General features: G+C 42.9%; 1 long non-coding RNA gene across 4 annotated transcripts in view; it reads right to left on the bottom strand.

Moving 5' to 3' along the window:
* LOC132654636 (uncharacterized) overlaps window positions 1-14,539 on the bottom strand; it is a 71,365-nt gene extending 56,826 nt beyond the window's left edge. For all 4 annotated transcript variants that reach the window (XR_009592289.1, XR_009592290.1, XR_009592292.1 and 1 more), the window contains exon 1: window positions 14,392-14,539. This is a non-coding gene — a long non-coding RNA (uncharacterized LOC132654636). The remainder of the gene's footprint in view (window positions 1-14,391) is intronic.
* Window positions 14,540-14,806: the final 267 nt, after the last annotated feature.

The raw sequence follows: 14,806 nt of genomic DNA, 5'->3' as shown, positions 1-14,806 counted from the left end.
TCCCATCAAACTCCTTCATGTCCATGAGCCCTGTCCAATCTGGATATTTGAAACACGAAAGTCCTGTCTATTTTTTTCAGGGATGGACTTCAATAAAGCTATTTTCTTCCATCAACTCTTGTCTTCTAGGTTTCGGATGGACCAGTGAGCAGTATGTAGCCTAAATTCTGGGGAGAAGGTTACCCTCAGGTTAGGTGGGCAGTGGTCACCTGGGACTTTTATTAAGAGTTAATGGGAGCAATTGGGAATTGTATTTAGAAAGTAAATGGTTGAAAGGCGTTGAGTAGCACCTGAAGGTTTAACTGTCTATGCTCTGTGATGATGGCTGGCTGTTCATACTCAGTTAGCAGGTTCTAAGCCTCGCTGGTGTGCATCCTTGCGTCTTTCAGTGTTTATGTGGTGGTTAGTCTTTACTTTGGTCCACTCACTACTAAGCTGCGGATGGGGTTTGTCAAGGTTGATTTGATTGGTCAGCACGTTTGGAGGTGTTGTCTTTTTCTTTCTTTTTTCTTTTTTTTTTTTCTTTGGCCAGGCAGACTCAATGCATGCTGTCATCATCCCAAGAATCGGTATGGGTCCCCACCAAGCTTGAAAGCACATGGTTATGCTGCTAGCTCAAACAAAATGTGAAAGTTTTATTGCTACCCTCCTGTTACCAGGAGGCCCAATGAGTTTCCCTGGTGTGGGATTTCAATGAGAATAAAAAATCAAGGGGCTGGAGCAATAGCTCAGTGGTGAAGAGTACTGGCTTCTCTTGTAGCAGATCCGGGTTCAGCTCCCAGCGCCAACATGGCAGCTCAAAGCCACATGCACCTCCATTTTCAGGGGATTTAAGACTCTCCTCTGGCCTCTCCAAGATATATGCAGGCAAGACACTCACTCACATAAAAAATATTTAAGTTAAAAAAAATACAAGGCAGGTGGTATTTAATGCAGAGGCATAAGAGTCCCAGGGAATATTGGCAGTTGTCCCTTGAGGAAGCACAATAGAGGCTATGAACAGCATTGTGCACTATTTCCAGCCTAGCTCACGGTGGCCTGATTAGGCACATGGCCTTTACATTTCCTAACAACGGAAACATCTGTGCAACTGGAAGATGATTATCAAGCCAATCGGTCGTTGTCACGGTGAGTGGGCCCTGCTGGCCTTTCCTAAGCCTTTCCCCAGGGCTTCACTTTCCCAAAGCACTCTGAGAAACATCTGGCCAGGACAACCCACCCTCTTAGTGGAAGCCACAGCCACACCTGACGCCATTCCTTTGCCTGCTCTTTTGATGCTCTTTTGACATCTTGTTTCTCTTGATGGCTCCTCAACCTGCCTTGTCTCAAGTGAAAACAACTCATCTCAACCACAAAATGGGACACAGATCTAGAACTGGACATGTGAGAAAGCAAGAGATGTAAAGATTGCCTAGGCAAAGGTGACTGTGAAAATTTCAGTGAGTTATTGTCCTAGTTTGATTTCCCCTTGCTGTGCTAAAACACTGACCAAAGAAACATGGAAATGAATGGAGTTATTTGGTGGACATTTCCAGGTCCCTTCCCATCACTGAGGAAAGTCAGGGCAGGAAGTAGGCAGGAGGAGAGGCAGGGAAGATGGAAGAATGCTGCTTAGCAGCTTGCTCTCATGGATTGCTCATCTTGCTTTCTTAGAAAGCCACCAGCCCAGCGGTGACATCACCCATAGTGGACTGAGTCTTCCCACATCCATCAGTAATCAAGAAAATGCTCCCCTCCTGGCCTCAGGCCGATCTGATGGAGGCAGTTCCTCAACTGAGATTCCTTCCTCCGAATACGTCCAGCTGTGTGACATGTTGACAAAGTCTAACTCCAGCACAGTCACTCACTAGACTTTCCCCATGCAGGTGTCAGAGCCTTCCAGAGACAGCTTTCCATCGCCACAGCCTTCATGCACCGTATCTTACCCCACTCCGCGTGGGCCCAGAGGCTGCTGTGTGCTGTCCTCTGATCCTGCGGATATCCTGAAGGTATTTCTCAAGGTCTCCTGAGATCTGCAGCTTGACTTCTCCCCGTCTCAGAACAGCGGGTTCCCTCCATGCTCTCGCCACCCTCCTCATTGTACCCGTGATCTAATCCCAGCTACCACGGAACATGGTTCTTAGAGTCTCTTCTCCACGTGCTCACAGTACTTCCTTTATATGACCTGCCCCTCCTTTCCCCACCTACCTACCCTGGCCCCGGGTGGTGGTCATCTGCTCTGGCTTAAACAGCAGCAGAAACAATCTTGGTCCTTGCTTCTGGCTGTCACATCTGGGTTAATGGCATCAAAATTACAAACTACACATGTAATGCCCAGATACTACTTCTTAGTCCTACCTTAGGTAGAAAACGCATGACGTAGGGTCCCCCAAATCTCAACATTTTCCAGCTTCCTTCCTTCCCAGCTTTGCCTCTTCCTTGTTTCCACTTTTGCATATTCTACTGTGTCAGAACAGTGCTGACTGGAGGCAAGGTGCCAATCTCTAATCACCTCCTGCCAGAATTCCTAAGAGAGGGGTGCTGCTGCGGGTCTTTACTGTACATATTCCATTTGAGTAGAAAAGCTAGTTCGATCAAGACATTGCATGTTTGTCTTTCCGTGAAGAAACAGTTTCTGATGTCAAGAAATCTACTTTGTGTGCCTCCTGACTTTTATTCTCCCATGGAAAGAACGAAGTATCTGAGATATTCAATAATGGTTGGTCAAATAGGTTGCATGAACCCACAGCACAGAAAATGAATGTGTGGTCTGCCACTTAAATTCCATCTCTCTTTCTCTCTCTTTCTCTGTGTGTGTGTGTGTGTGTGTGTGTGTGCGTGTGCGTGCACGTGCATGCATGCTCGCGTGTGCTTACACATGCCTGCCTGCCTGTGGAGGCTGAGAAATCACCTCAAGGAGCATCATTCACAATCATGTTCACTTTGTTTGTTGAGGGTAACTCAGTCGTGGAACTTGCTGAGGTGGCATGGAACTGGCCGGCCAGTCTAGCCTATGCACCAGAGCACCGGAGACTCCCCTGTCTTTAAGTCTGCAGTGCTGGGATCACATGGCTCCATCATGCTTGGCTTTCTTTTTATGTGGGTTTGGAGGATCAAACTCAAGTCCTCATGACTATGTGTCAGGCCCTTTACTTACTGAGACTTCTCTTCAGCCCCTCTACTCTTGACTTTTTTTTTTTTTAATGACTTGGAGAAAGTCATTTAAGGCTCAGATTCTTCATGTAATAAGATGTGCTTTAAAAAAAAAAAAAAAAAACTACAGAATCAATGCAGTTGGTAACAGCTGCTCTCAAATGCCACACAGGGCTATGGCTAGTGTAGAGATGTAATGAAATAGCCGTAATACCTGAACTAAAGCTATACAAACATGATGCGGGGTTAAAGAGATGTCTCAGCTGTTAAGAACACAAGCTGTCCTTGCAGAGGACTCGGGAGGGTTCAGCTCCCAGCACCCATTTGGCCACTCACAACCATCTGCCACTCTGGTTTCAGGAGATCTGATGCCATCTTCTGACCTCCGTGGGCACCAGACACTCATAGGGCTTACATACATACATGAAGGCAAAATATACACATAAAATAGCAGTTTAATACATCTATTTAAAAAAGTGAGTTCAAATGAATCCAAGTTGAGAGAAGCCTAGAGACTCTTGTACTATTGAAGATATGAAATTCTCTAAGAACAAACCCAGCAAAAGCCCCCTGGCTCCCTCTGAATCAACGGTTCTCAACCCTCCCAACGCTGCGACCCTTTAACACAATTCCTCATGTTGCAGTAACCCCCAACCATAAAATCATTTTCATTACTGCTTCATAACCGTAATTTTGCTGCTGTGATGAATTTTAATGCAAATATCTGGGTTTTCTGGTGGTCTGAGGTGACCCCTGTGTAAGGGCTGTTCAGCTCCCAAAGGGTGACAATCCACAGGTTGAGAGGTACCGCACTAAATGAAAGCGGACACTCCTTACCCCAGCCCTTTGGGGGCATCTTCTGGGGATATAGTCAGGACCTAAACTTCCGTCCAAGTAACTCCCAGGGAATTTGGGAGGGACGGAATCCTGAATCTCTATGACCCTCATTGACATTTAGAAGCTATTAAGGGACACAGAAGACTCATTCACTGAAATGAATCCTGCGCCCATGCCAACAGTGGGAGAGGCGTTCTCTTCCTGATTTCAGAAAGCTTGCAGCTTACTTCAGGCAGAGGCGAGGCTGGAAATCCTCCATTACTGGAGTCCATATTCTTCTTCTGCTTATGTAGTGTGACTCCAAGACACGTTCCTTAACCACCCCTAATCTCTTATTTATAGTGCTCATTAAGTGACAGGCACTGTTTCATATGATTTTATATTTGTCCCTTCTGAACTCTTGTTTGTGTTCTGAGGCATGAGTTGTCCTCTGCTTCTCTCCCTTTTTCCTCTGGTAGAAAAGTCCTGACAAACAGAAACAACATCAGCAGAGCGAGTTTCTTCTGGCAGATCGAAGTGCTGCGTGGGAACCTGGTGTCGCTATTTTAAAGGCAACTGCTTGCTTTGCATTTTAATCAACATGACGGTAACACTGGTGTAGACTTTGAACATACTCAACAAAATGGCAGAATGAAAGTTGGAAGGAATTTGCACATGGCCATGAATATATGGAGAGAAACTGTTAGGACTGTTTACTTCAAGCATGTGTGATCAATGTCCTGGTTGGCTTTCTTGTCATCTTGACACAAGTCAGTTACCTGGAAAGAACCTCCAGTGAGAAGACACCTTCTTTAGCTTGGTCTGCAGGCAGGCCTGTGGGCATTTTCGTGACCAGGGTTGATGTGTGGGACCATCACATGGAGGGCAGTGCACCTCTGAACAGGTAGTCTTGAGTTGCGCTGAGAGCAGGCTGAACAGGCCCCGAGGAGCAGGCCAGTAAACAGGGTTCCTCCACGGCTTCTGCTTCAGTTCCTGCCTCCAGCTTCCTACTTTGACTTCCTGCCTTGACTTAGCTCAGTGATGAAATACGACCTGAGTGTTGTGAGCTGGAATAAACTCGTTTATTCCCAAGTTGGTTTGGCCATTGTGTTTCATCACAGCTATATAAACCCTAACCAAGACAGTCAGAAAATGGAACCATGTTGCCTTTATCTTTCATCTGAGCATAGAATTTATAGTCATTTAGTTAACATGGGTGAGTATTATAACCTGCTTTTTACGAACAAAGTAGGGTACATTACAAATATATAGGGTATATTACAAGTTTGGCCTAATGACAAACAGCTGACAAACGGCTCCTCATCTCTCTAAATCCAGAATGGCCACACTCATCTTGTGGATCTGCAGTCCCGCCAGACACCTCCTCAGGTATTATGTGCAACTATTAAACAAGACGATAAAAGTACATATGGCTTCTGGTCTTCCTTCCTTATCCTCTAGAGATGTATGTACTCATCCATTCCCAAGATGTTTAAAGACCCCATGATGTAAGCTCTAGGGGTGGCTAGGAAGCAGTGCCCACCTTAGGGAAGTTTATTGTAAGGCTAATAGAAATGTAATACACATGTCACAATATAATATGCAGCAGACATTGCTACGACAAGGAGAAAATGGCTTCCTGGTTGCAGGAAGGCTCTGAAAAATAGGTATGACTGGGAAGGGGTCACTTTATATTTTTATTTTTCTATCTATCTATCTATCTATCTATCTATCTATCTATCTATCTATCCATCCATCTTGTTTTTTTAAGGCAGTGTTTCTCTATGTATCCTTGGCTGTCCTGGACTTGCTTTGTAGACCAGGCTGGCCTCAAACCCATAGCTATCTAGCTGCCCCTGCCTCCTTGAGTGCTAGGTTCAAAAGCATGCGCCACTTGAAAAGAGTCACTTTGAACAGATGTGTGTGGATGACTGATGCAAAATGTGGAGACAGGAAACAGCCGGGGAAGATGCTACAGGGGGAGAAGTGACTCAGTAGAGGACGGTCAAGTGTGCATGTGCATGTGCATGTGTACGTGCTCGCATGCATGCAGACCGACAGACACACACACACATACATGTACGAAGTGTGCACATTCTCAGTGGGTTAGCGGTGGAAATGGGGGGGCGGGGCATGAAAGGCTTTGTATGCCGCACTACGTGGCTAGAAGTATTGTCTCATGTGACACAGGGAGCCACCCAGTAAGCTATTTTCAGGCAAAGACCATTTGTTAGAGGCTTAGGCTGTGCCTTTCTCTGAGTGAAGTTTTGGAAGAGGCTTAGAGTGAAGGGTGTGAGACTGGACACAGGGCACTCAGTAAAGCAGCTAATGCCAAAGCTGATGACCTTGGGGTAGAACCCACATAATGGAAGGAGAAAGCCAACTCCAAGCTATCCTCTGACTTCTATACATGCATCATGTCATGAATGCAGCCTCCTTCCACATAAAAAAAGGTGAACATAAGCATAAATAAAGACACTCCAAGTTCTAATATTTTAGACAAAAATGATGAGAAGCTGTCCAAGGGTAATATTAGAAATTGAGACAGTTAGATATTTCAGAAGTTGTTTGTAACTGACATTGGAAGAATTAGTGAGCTAACTGGATTTGAGAGGTGACCTTAAGAATGGTCGACCAAGTAAGTATACATTGGCCTTCAAGTGAGCAAGAGAAATGAGAGGGAGAGTGGTGTTTGGCATGGTTGGGTCTGTAGAGATTTGAAGATAGAAGACATTCTTTTTAGGGACAAAAGATGTTATGATAGCTGAGGCCACAGCTGTGAACAGTGTCTGGTTTCAAGGGAAAGGGGCTCAAGGGAAACTGAAAGACACTGGTTCCAGAACAAAACATGGCAGAGGTGGTGAAAAAGACATAAATAACAGTCAGGATTTCAGAAACAAAACAAAACAAAACCCAGAAAGAATATATGTTGTGAGCATGAAAAACCTTAGGTAGAGAGCAAGTAGGTGTCAGCCCATTGAAGGGCAATGGGTACTCAAAGAGGACTGAGACTATGAAGAAGAGTTAAACCAAATATTTATTGAAAAAAATTCAGTCCAAGTCAGATTAGGCAAATAAGCTATTTTGGAGCAACCCCTTCTTTAAACAGATGGGTGTCTGGTGGTAAATCAGATTGTGGAAAGATCCTGTTAGTAGAAAAAAAATGTAAATTTCATAGACAGCATTTGTATTCTCAGGCATGAGGAAACAGATCTTCACATTTTGCTAAAACCTTATCAACCCTGACACTAGGTCATGCCGTTGTATATTCACGTCCTGTATCAGAACGGGGGTACTCACACATCCACAGAAAGGTGCAGTCTTACTCCTTCTCTCAAGCAATCCAAACTTAGCCCTATATCAACTGAATGTTTTATAATGCAAACCAATCAATTAAATAGATATCAGCCACACATGTCTACTGGGATATGTGATTTAAATAGGTTATCTTTATTGTGTACATAGTGTGGAGGATGGAATGAAAATGGCACCCATAGGCTGATCCCCAGTTGGTAGAACTGTTTGGGAGGGATTAGGAGGTGTGGCCTTTCGGAGGAGGGGTGTCCCTGGGAGTGGTTTTGAGGTTTCACAGGATTTACACTATTGCTTATGGATCAACATGTGATCTCTCAGCTGTTCTGGCTACTAGGCCCTTGCTCTGCCACCATGGACTCTAACCCTCTGCAAACCATAATCCAAGTTAAACACTTTCTTTTGTACTCAGGTCTGTTGTCCTTGTTAGGGTATGGTGCACACATTGCCACCTGTTTGTATTTATTTGTAGTTTGATCTGAAGATAGGAGTGTTTCATGGTACAAGTGTCAATTCTGGTTAACATAGCAATGCAGGGCTGGTAAAAATTATCTTCTCATCCAAGAAAGTGGGATATGATGTCTCTCTCAAAAGGAAGAAAAGTTAACCCAGACAAAACAAATAAAACATAGAAACCTAATCCTCCCGAACCTAAAAATGCAATAGCCTAAATAACAAAGAATAATAACGCTCAGTTTCAGAATATATAAGAAAAATCTATGAAGACATTTATTTATAGCAACAGTATTAAAGTGAACTTTAAACAATATTGCGTGTGCCAATTTGAGTATGTTAGATCTAATTATTTTGTTTAATAAATATTGAATGAGCACCCAGAATGGCACAAAATATCATGCTGTTGAAAAACATAAAGGTCAGTGCTCTTGTGAAATTTAAATGAGCTCATTAAGACATTAATAGCCGTGCTGATGAGTTTGGATGGAAATGAGAATGCTTGTAAAAGGTTGGTAGACGTGTCAACTGGCAGAAAGCATGTAGAAGAAAATGTCCCCGGAACAACTTAATTTCCATAGGCTTTGAGGTACATACATGGCAGTTTTGGTTGGTGGTATTGTTTCTGGGTTGAGTTTTCTGTGTTGAGACATGGTTTCAGTTAGCTGGGCATGGTAATGCATGTCTGTAATCCCAGTACTCAGGGAGGCGGCGGATATCTGTGAGTTTGAGGCCAGCCTGGTCTATAAAACCAGCCCAGGACAGCCAACGTTACACAGAAAAACCCTGTCTCAAAAAACCAAAACCAAACCAAACCAAAACAAAACAAAAGATCAACCAAACCAAACCAAACCAAAACAAAAAACCCAAAAGATGCGGTTTTATGGAGTCCGGGCTGATCTTGAACTCCTTACACATCTAAGTCTGACCTTAAATTCTTGTTCATCCAGCCTCCGCCTTCCAAGAGCTGGGATTGCAGGCAGGCATGCACCTCCCTGCTCTGACTGAAATACACACCATAGGACTCAGCTATTAGATCTCTAAACTTTTGTCTTAAAATAGAAAAGGATAAAAACATTTTTTTAATATAGGGGTTTATTACTTTGCTTTTTAAAAAGGTGTGTGTGTGTTTACAAGCATGCAGGTGCCTTCAGGGACCTGGAGAGGGTGTTGGATCTCCTGGAGATGAAGCTATAGGCAGTTGTGGGTTGTCTGATGTGGGTACTGGGATTTGAACCTGAGTCTTCTGGATGAGCAGGCAGTGCTCTTAACCACTAAGCCACCTCTACAGCCTCTTAAATGGCCATTTTTACACCAGTATTCAATTGTGCTGCTGATATGTGTAAATGCAATTAGTTCTCCATCTTTCCTCCTGCCACAGAGTCACTTACCATTTCTTATGGCATTTTTATGAGTTTTGTTTTGTTTCCTACGTAAGTGGTCATGATGGTTTGCAACACGAAGACAATTTTAGTTCCTTTCTTTCCTAATCTAGGTTTCATTCATTCTTCCTACTATAGCCCCTCCATGTCCTCCTTTCCCTCATTTCACTGCCTCAAGCTTACACTACAATAAACAGAGTAGGCGAGAGCTGGCATCTTTCCCTCATTCCTGCTCTTAGAGGGAAAACATTTACTATTTACTGTCATGAATGATGCTGCTTGTAAATTTCTTCATAGACATCCTTTATCAAGTTGAAGGATGCTTTTGTATTCTGAGTCTGCTGTAGGTATTTTTCAATAATGGATGTTGTTTACTTTCCCAAGTACGTCTTGCTCTACCGAAGTGAACATGTGTTTTCCTTTTACACTTGAAATTATGGTGAATTACATTCAAGTGTCAAATCACTCATGCATTCCTGGGATTAACCATACTTGGTCGCTGTATAGTAGCAAATAGTCCCTAAGAATGTCTGCCTTTGCTTCTGAGAGCAAGTTTGTGGCTCTCCAAGAGTACCTTCAAATTCAGTAACGTGCTCAAAAGACTCACAGACCCCACTGAAAGTCTTCACACTCCTGGTAATGGGTCATTTAAAAAAAAAGTTTAAAAGCAAGTTAAGTATGACCAGAGCCCTCACGGTGTGGCCAGTTCCAAGTTCCCAGCTGCCCTTTCACAGTGACATCCTAGAAGGCACTACTGTTCCAAGACAATGTGTCACAAAACTTGTATGCTATTGCCAGCAGGGAAGCTCACTGCAGCTGTGTGATGTTTGGGGCTGTCGCTGGGGCTCCCTCAGATCATGTGGTCCAAGCGCCGGGCTTAGTCCCTAACCTCCCCAAAGACTGAACTGTCATCTAACCAGAAGCCTCTCCTCCCAGTTACAAGGTCACACATTTGTCATGGCGCAGTGTCCCCAGGAAAACAGACATATTTCATCAGGCAGGGCGTCCTGAGGCTGTAGTGACTGCCCTCCCCAAGGAGCAGAGAGCAAAGGCCAGCCTTCTCTATGGCACAACATACGGCATTTCCTGCTTAATATGATCAAAGCTTATTAGCAATCACAAAGATAACCAGTATTTTTTTTTTTTTTTGTAGAAGTTTTCCCTAGCTTGGGTATTAAAATGTGATCATGAGCCTTATTATAAGACAAGCAACTTCCAATACTCAGATTTCTGGAGGAAGTATGGAGTAGTTGGCATTATTTATTTCTGTTTTTAGATGTTTGAAGGACTTACACATTTTTTTTTTTCTGAGAAACTTATAAAGAACAGATTTAATTTTAAAAATAGATACAGGGCTATTATCCAAATTGCCTAGTTTTTAAATGGGTTTTGGTAATTTACATCTTTCATGGAATTTGTTCATTTCATCAAATGCTGAATAAATTGTCATCAAGTTGTTTATAATACTACTTTATTGCTATGTATTAATTTAAATGATTTTTCATACTACAGAATCTATATGGAAATTTATATCTCTCATTCTAGAGATTAGTAAATTGTACATACTGTCATCTTTTCTAATCAAACTCTGCCTAAAATTTTATCAATTTTATATTCCCAGTTGGTTAACTTGATTTATTCTAGTATTTTTCTCTCTCCTGCTTTTATTACCTCCCTCTTCTGTTTTCCTTGGATCAAATTCATTTTACTATGCCAGTTTCTTTGGGTAGAAGATGAGGTAATTGATTTGAAAGCTGATTCTTTGCAGATATAGCCATAGGGCCCAATAAATTTCTTTCTAGCACTGCCTTCATGCTATCCTCCAAATCTTAGACTGTTTGTTTTCATTTTACTCAATACAAAATATTTTAAACTCTTTTTAAAAATTGTTGGACTTGATCAATTTAGAAGTGTCCTGTTTCATTTTAAAATAGTCAAGGCTTTCCTAGAATCTTTGCATTATTAGTTTGTAATTCAATTAGGCTTAATTGGTGGGTGCACTGGGTGTGCCTGCTCTGAATTTACTGAGACCATTTTCATGTAGTGAGCCTGGAGTATAGTATGTTATGGTAAACACTGAATGTGCACTTGGCACTAAGCATGTTCTGTGGTTCGGAGGAGGACTGCTAGAGAACGCGAAGGACGTCATGATGGGCAGAAGCTTTGTGCTGTACCACAATTATTCTCTGTTTCCTGTTTTATCACTTATTGGGAAAGTATCTTTGCATTGCCAAGGATAACTGTGAACTCATTAGTTTCCCCATGAAATTTCATCAGTTTTTCTCAGCTGTGTTTAGCAGTTTTGTTACTAGTTTTGTGAACATCTAATATTTTATGTTCTCTCTATCAGTTGATATTCCTTTCATTATAACTTTACTCACATACACACACACTCTCACACACATATATAGCCTTTTAGTTAATTATTTGAGAATTTCATACATGCATACAACGTTCTTTGAATATATTCATTTCCCACAAGTTGTGAGTTGTGTTAGTATTTAAGCATTATATACCTTAATACACATTGTTGTAAAAATTATTGAATTGAATGTTTAATAGAACTATTGTCTCCTTTTAATTTTCAGCCAAGAATCCATGTCACTTGGAATTCATCCTAGAGTTTATGAATAAGAAGGAATTTACCACAATGTAAAGAGAATTATTAGGAAATTGTGCAAATGAAGATTGCCAGAAGTTTTGAGATGTCCTAAATCTGAGGGATCTCAACAAAGCCATGTATGTCCATGACCTGAGGCACTGACGTGGGAAACTCCTTGTAAGGGGTCTGAGAGGATACCCAGCCCTGACAGCAGAAGACCATATCCCTTCATTTTCACCTGTGTTTAAACATGATCTAAGTGCCTCTAGGTGGGAGAGTCTAAGTCGATCAAGCAGATGAGACAACCAAGAAATAGTTCCCAGTGTTTATGCCTTGGCGGGATATGAGAGAGCTTGGAAGAGAGTTAAGGCTTTTAGGAACCAACAAATGCTATCCCTCTCTGGATCCAAGCTCTGCATGCCAAGGCAATGGGCACTCACTGGGGGTAGGATCAGACACTCAAACTTACCCATCTGTCCATCATTTTGGGAGCTCATCCATTCATCTTTCCATACGTCTGCCCATTGCACAGACACTGTAACAATCCTGTGCTTTGGGAGTGCTAGCATGCACAGGCAACAGTGTCAGACACTGTACTGAGGTGTAACAACAAAAAAGCATGGGAAAAGCTTGCAGCCCAGTCTGAGGGCCTGAACTCCATCCGTGGAACTCACACCGTGAAAGGAAAGACCCCACTCCCCGGAGCTGTCTTCTAATCTCCACATGCGTGTCCCCTTCCCACATAAACAGATTTGAAAATGTTTTTAAAATACTCAGTAACCTGAGATGGCAAAGACATATACAGATGTTACAATTTTAAGTGAAAGCTAGGATGTTGAGTGAACATGGTAGCTTAATCCTATAATCCCTGTCCATGGCAAGTGGAGGAGGGTCGGGAGTTCAAGGCCATCCTCAGCTATATAGTGAGCCTGGTGCCCGTCAGGGATGTGTGAGACCATGTCTTAATAAGATGAAATTATTAAGTGGAAAAAAAAAAAGCAGCACATACTACAGCACCATTTCACTGCTGATTTGGGTCAGTCTCCAGTAGAAATCACCACACTGCGATGGGGCTTTGCCATTGTCAGACACACAGCACGCTTCTCTGTTGTCCAACTGTTTGTGAGCCAAGCAAGCACAAAGATGGACTTTGATTGGCATGGCTGCCGGTATCATTCATGGCTTATCTTCACGTCTCTAGTATTTAGCACAGTGGTAGTTTCATGTTTAATTTTCAGTGAATATTCTTGAACAAGGCGTGTCAATTAAAGCTTGTAACAGGATCTAGCAGGGATTTTTATGTTAGAGAGTCCATGATCTATGTAAGAAAGAGTAATCAGCCAGTGGTGTTATGACATAGTGAACATCGTGATATAATAAGCACAGGCAATAAGAAAGAGGGGCAACCACATTTTGCATGTAAACTCTCCACCTGAGAACCTTGGGGAAGGCTCCTGAGGGGCAGAGACAGTGGACATGGACCTTGAAGGCTGAATGAATTTTTACCCAGAGACGGGATGCAGCAGGCTGCAGGAATAGAGGCTAAATATAGACAGAGCTCAGAGTGCACAAGTGTATGTCAGGGAGGGGCTAATCGGGAGGACAGGGCTGGTGGAGCCAGGAAATAAAGCTGGTCAGGGAAGCTGAGCCAAATTGGAAAGTTTGATGTGTCACGCGAAGAGGGCTGGATTTTGTCCCTTCTCACTGGATTTAAGCAGAGCAATGACATGACCCAATTCGAATTTCTAAAGTTCTGGTGGCTGTATATGAAACTGGCGTCCCAGGGAAGCAACTGCCAGGAGGTAGTCGTAAAGGCAGTGTACCAAGTCAGTGGGGATGTGAGGGAGGAGGGGTGACAAATTTGGATTGAAGGGGTGGGAGGGCAGACCACACACACACACACACACACACACACACACACACACACGCACACGCACACACTACTGGGGCATTCTCTAGGGGAGCACTGACTGGGGAAGCATGCTGCTGAGTCTCTGCACACTGCCAACATCACCTCCTATTGTTCTTTGGGGTTTGTTTGCTTTATTGTCTTTGAGAAGTCTCATAATCCGGGCTGACCTTGAATGTTCATTCATTAAAAAAAAAAAAAAAAGAAGAAGAAGAAAGTAGAATCATATGTCTGTCATTGAACTTGGAACACGTCTTAATCAGTGGATGTCGTTCCTGGTTGCTCTTTGACCTCTGTCTGTGGTACTCAGGCACACACTCTGGGCGTCTGCATTCTTCCCATCCGTGAGGAGACTGTCCACTCATTGTCTTCTCCATGTCAGACCTCGCTTTAACAAAGTTTCTACCCCCTCGCAAAAGTCCCGAGATAAAGCCAGGATAGAGAAGTAGGTTGAGAGGTCTCTCTTCATTGGCTCTTTGTTACCTTTTCAGAGACCCACAGGTGTGAGGTAAATTCAGAACCACAGTTCTCATTAGAATATATCTACATGATCAAAGAACACCACCACCACCAAAACAAAACAGAACAACAACAACAACAAACAAAACAAAACAAAACAAAAAACAAAGAAACCAAAAAAGCAAAAAGCCCCAAAAGCACAATAGGGAAAATGAGCAAAGGTCTGTGATCGGTGAGGAGGGGCCAGCAAAGAGTTGTTCTTTGACAGGATTTTTTCACAGAAACTGGTCACAGTTTCTGTCAATTTGACACAAATCTAGACATACCTGGAAGAGAGAATCTCCACTGAGAAATGTCATCCGTCGTAATGACCTGTGAGGATGTGTGCAGGGCACTGACTTACAACTCATAAGCAGGTGGACCTGGACGGGGAAGCCAGCCCTCAAGCACTCCTCTGTGGCCTCTGCTTCAGTTCCCGCCCTCAGTGACAGACTGTGACCTGAAAGGGTAAGGTGAAATGAACCCTTTCCTCCCCAAATCGCTTCTGGTCAAAGTGCTTCTGACAACAACAAAAAGAAAACTAGGACAGCGTTGTAACAACTGCTTAAAAATTAATAGAAATAGAAGTAGGCATTATTAATTACATCTCTACTTCCGAAATGCTGCAAGTTTAAGCGTGTAAACTTTAAATGTTTAAAGAGCTCTGGGACACACCCACTCAGCAGCTTGATTTTCCCAGTG

Source organism: Meriones unguiculatus, chromosome 6, assembly GCF_030254825.1.
Source record: "Meriones unguiculatus strain TT.TT164.6M chromosome 6, Bangor_MerUng_6.1, whole genome shotgun sequence".
NCBI lineage: Eukaryota > Metazoa > Chordata > Mammalia > Rodentia > Muridae > Meriones > Meriones unguiculatus.
Note: the sequence above shows the minus strand (reverse complement) of the source record. Positions and strands in the feature narration are given on the sequence as shown.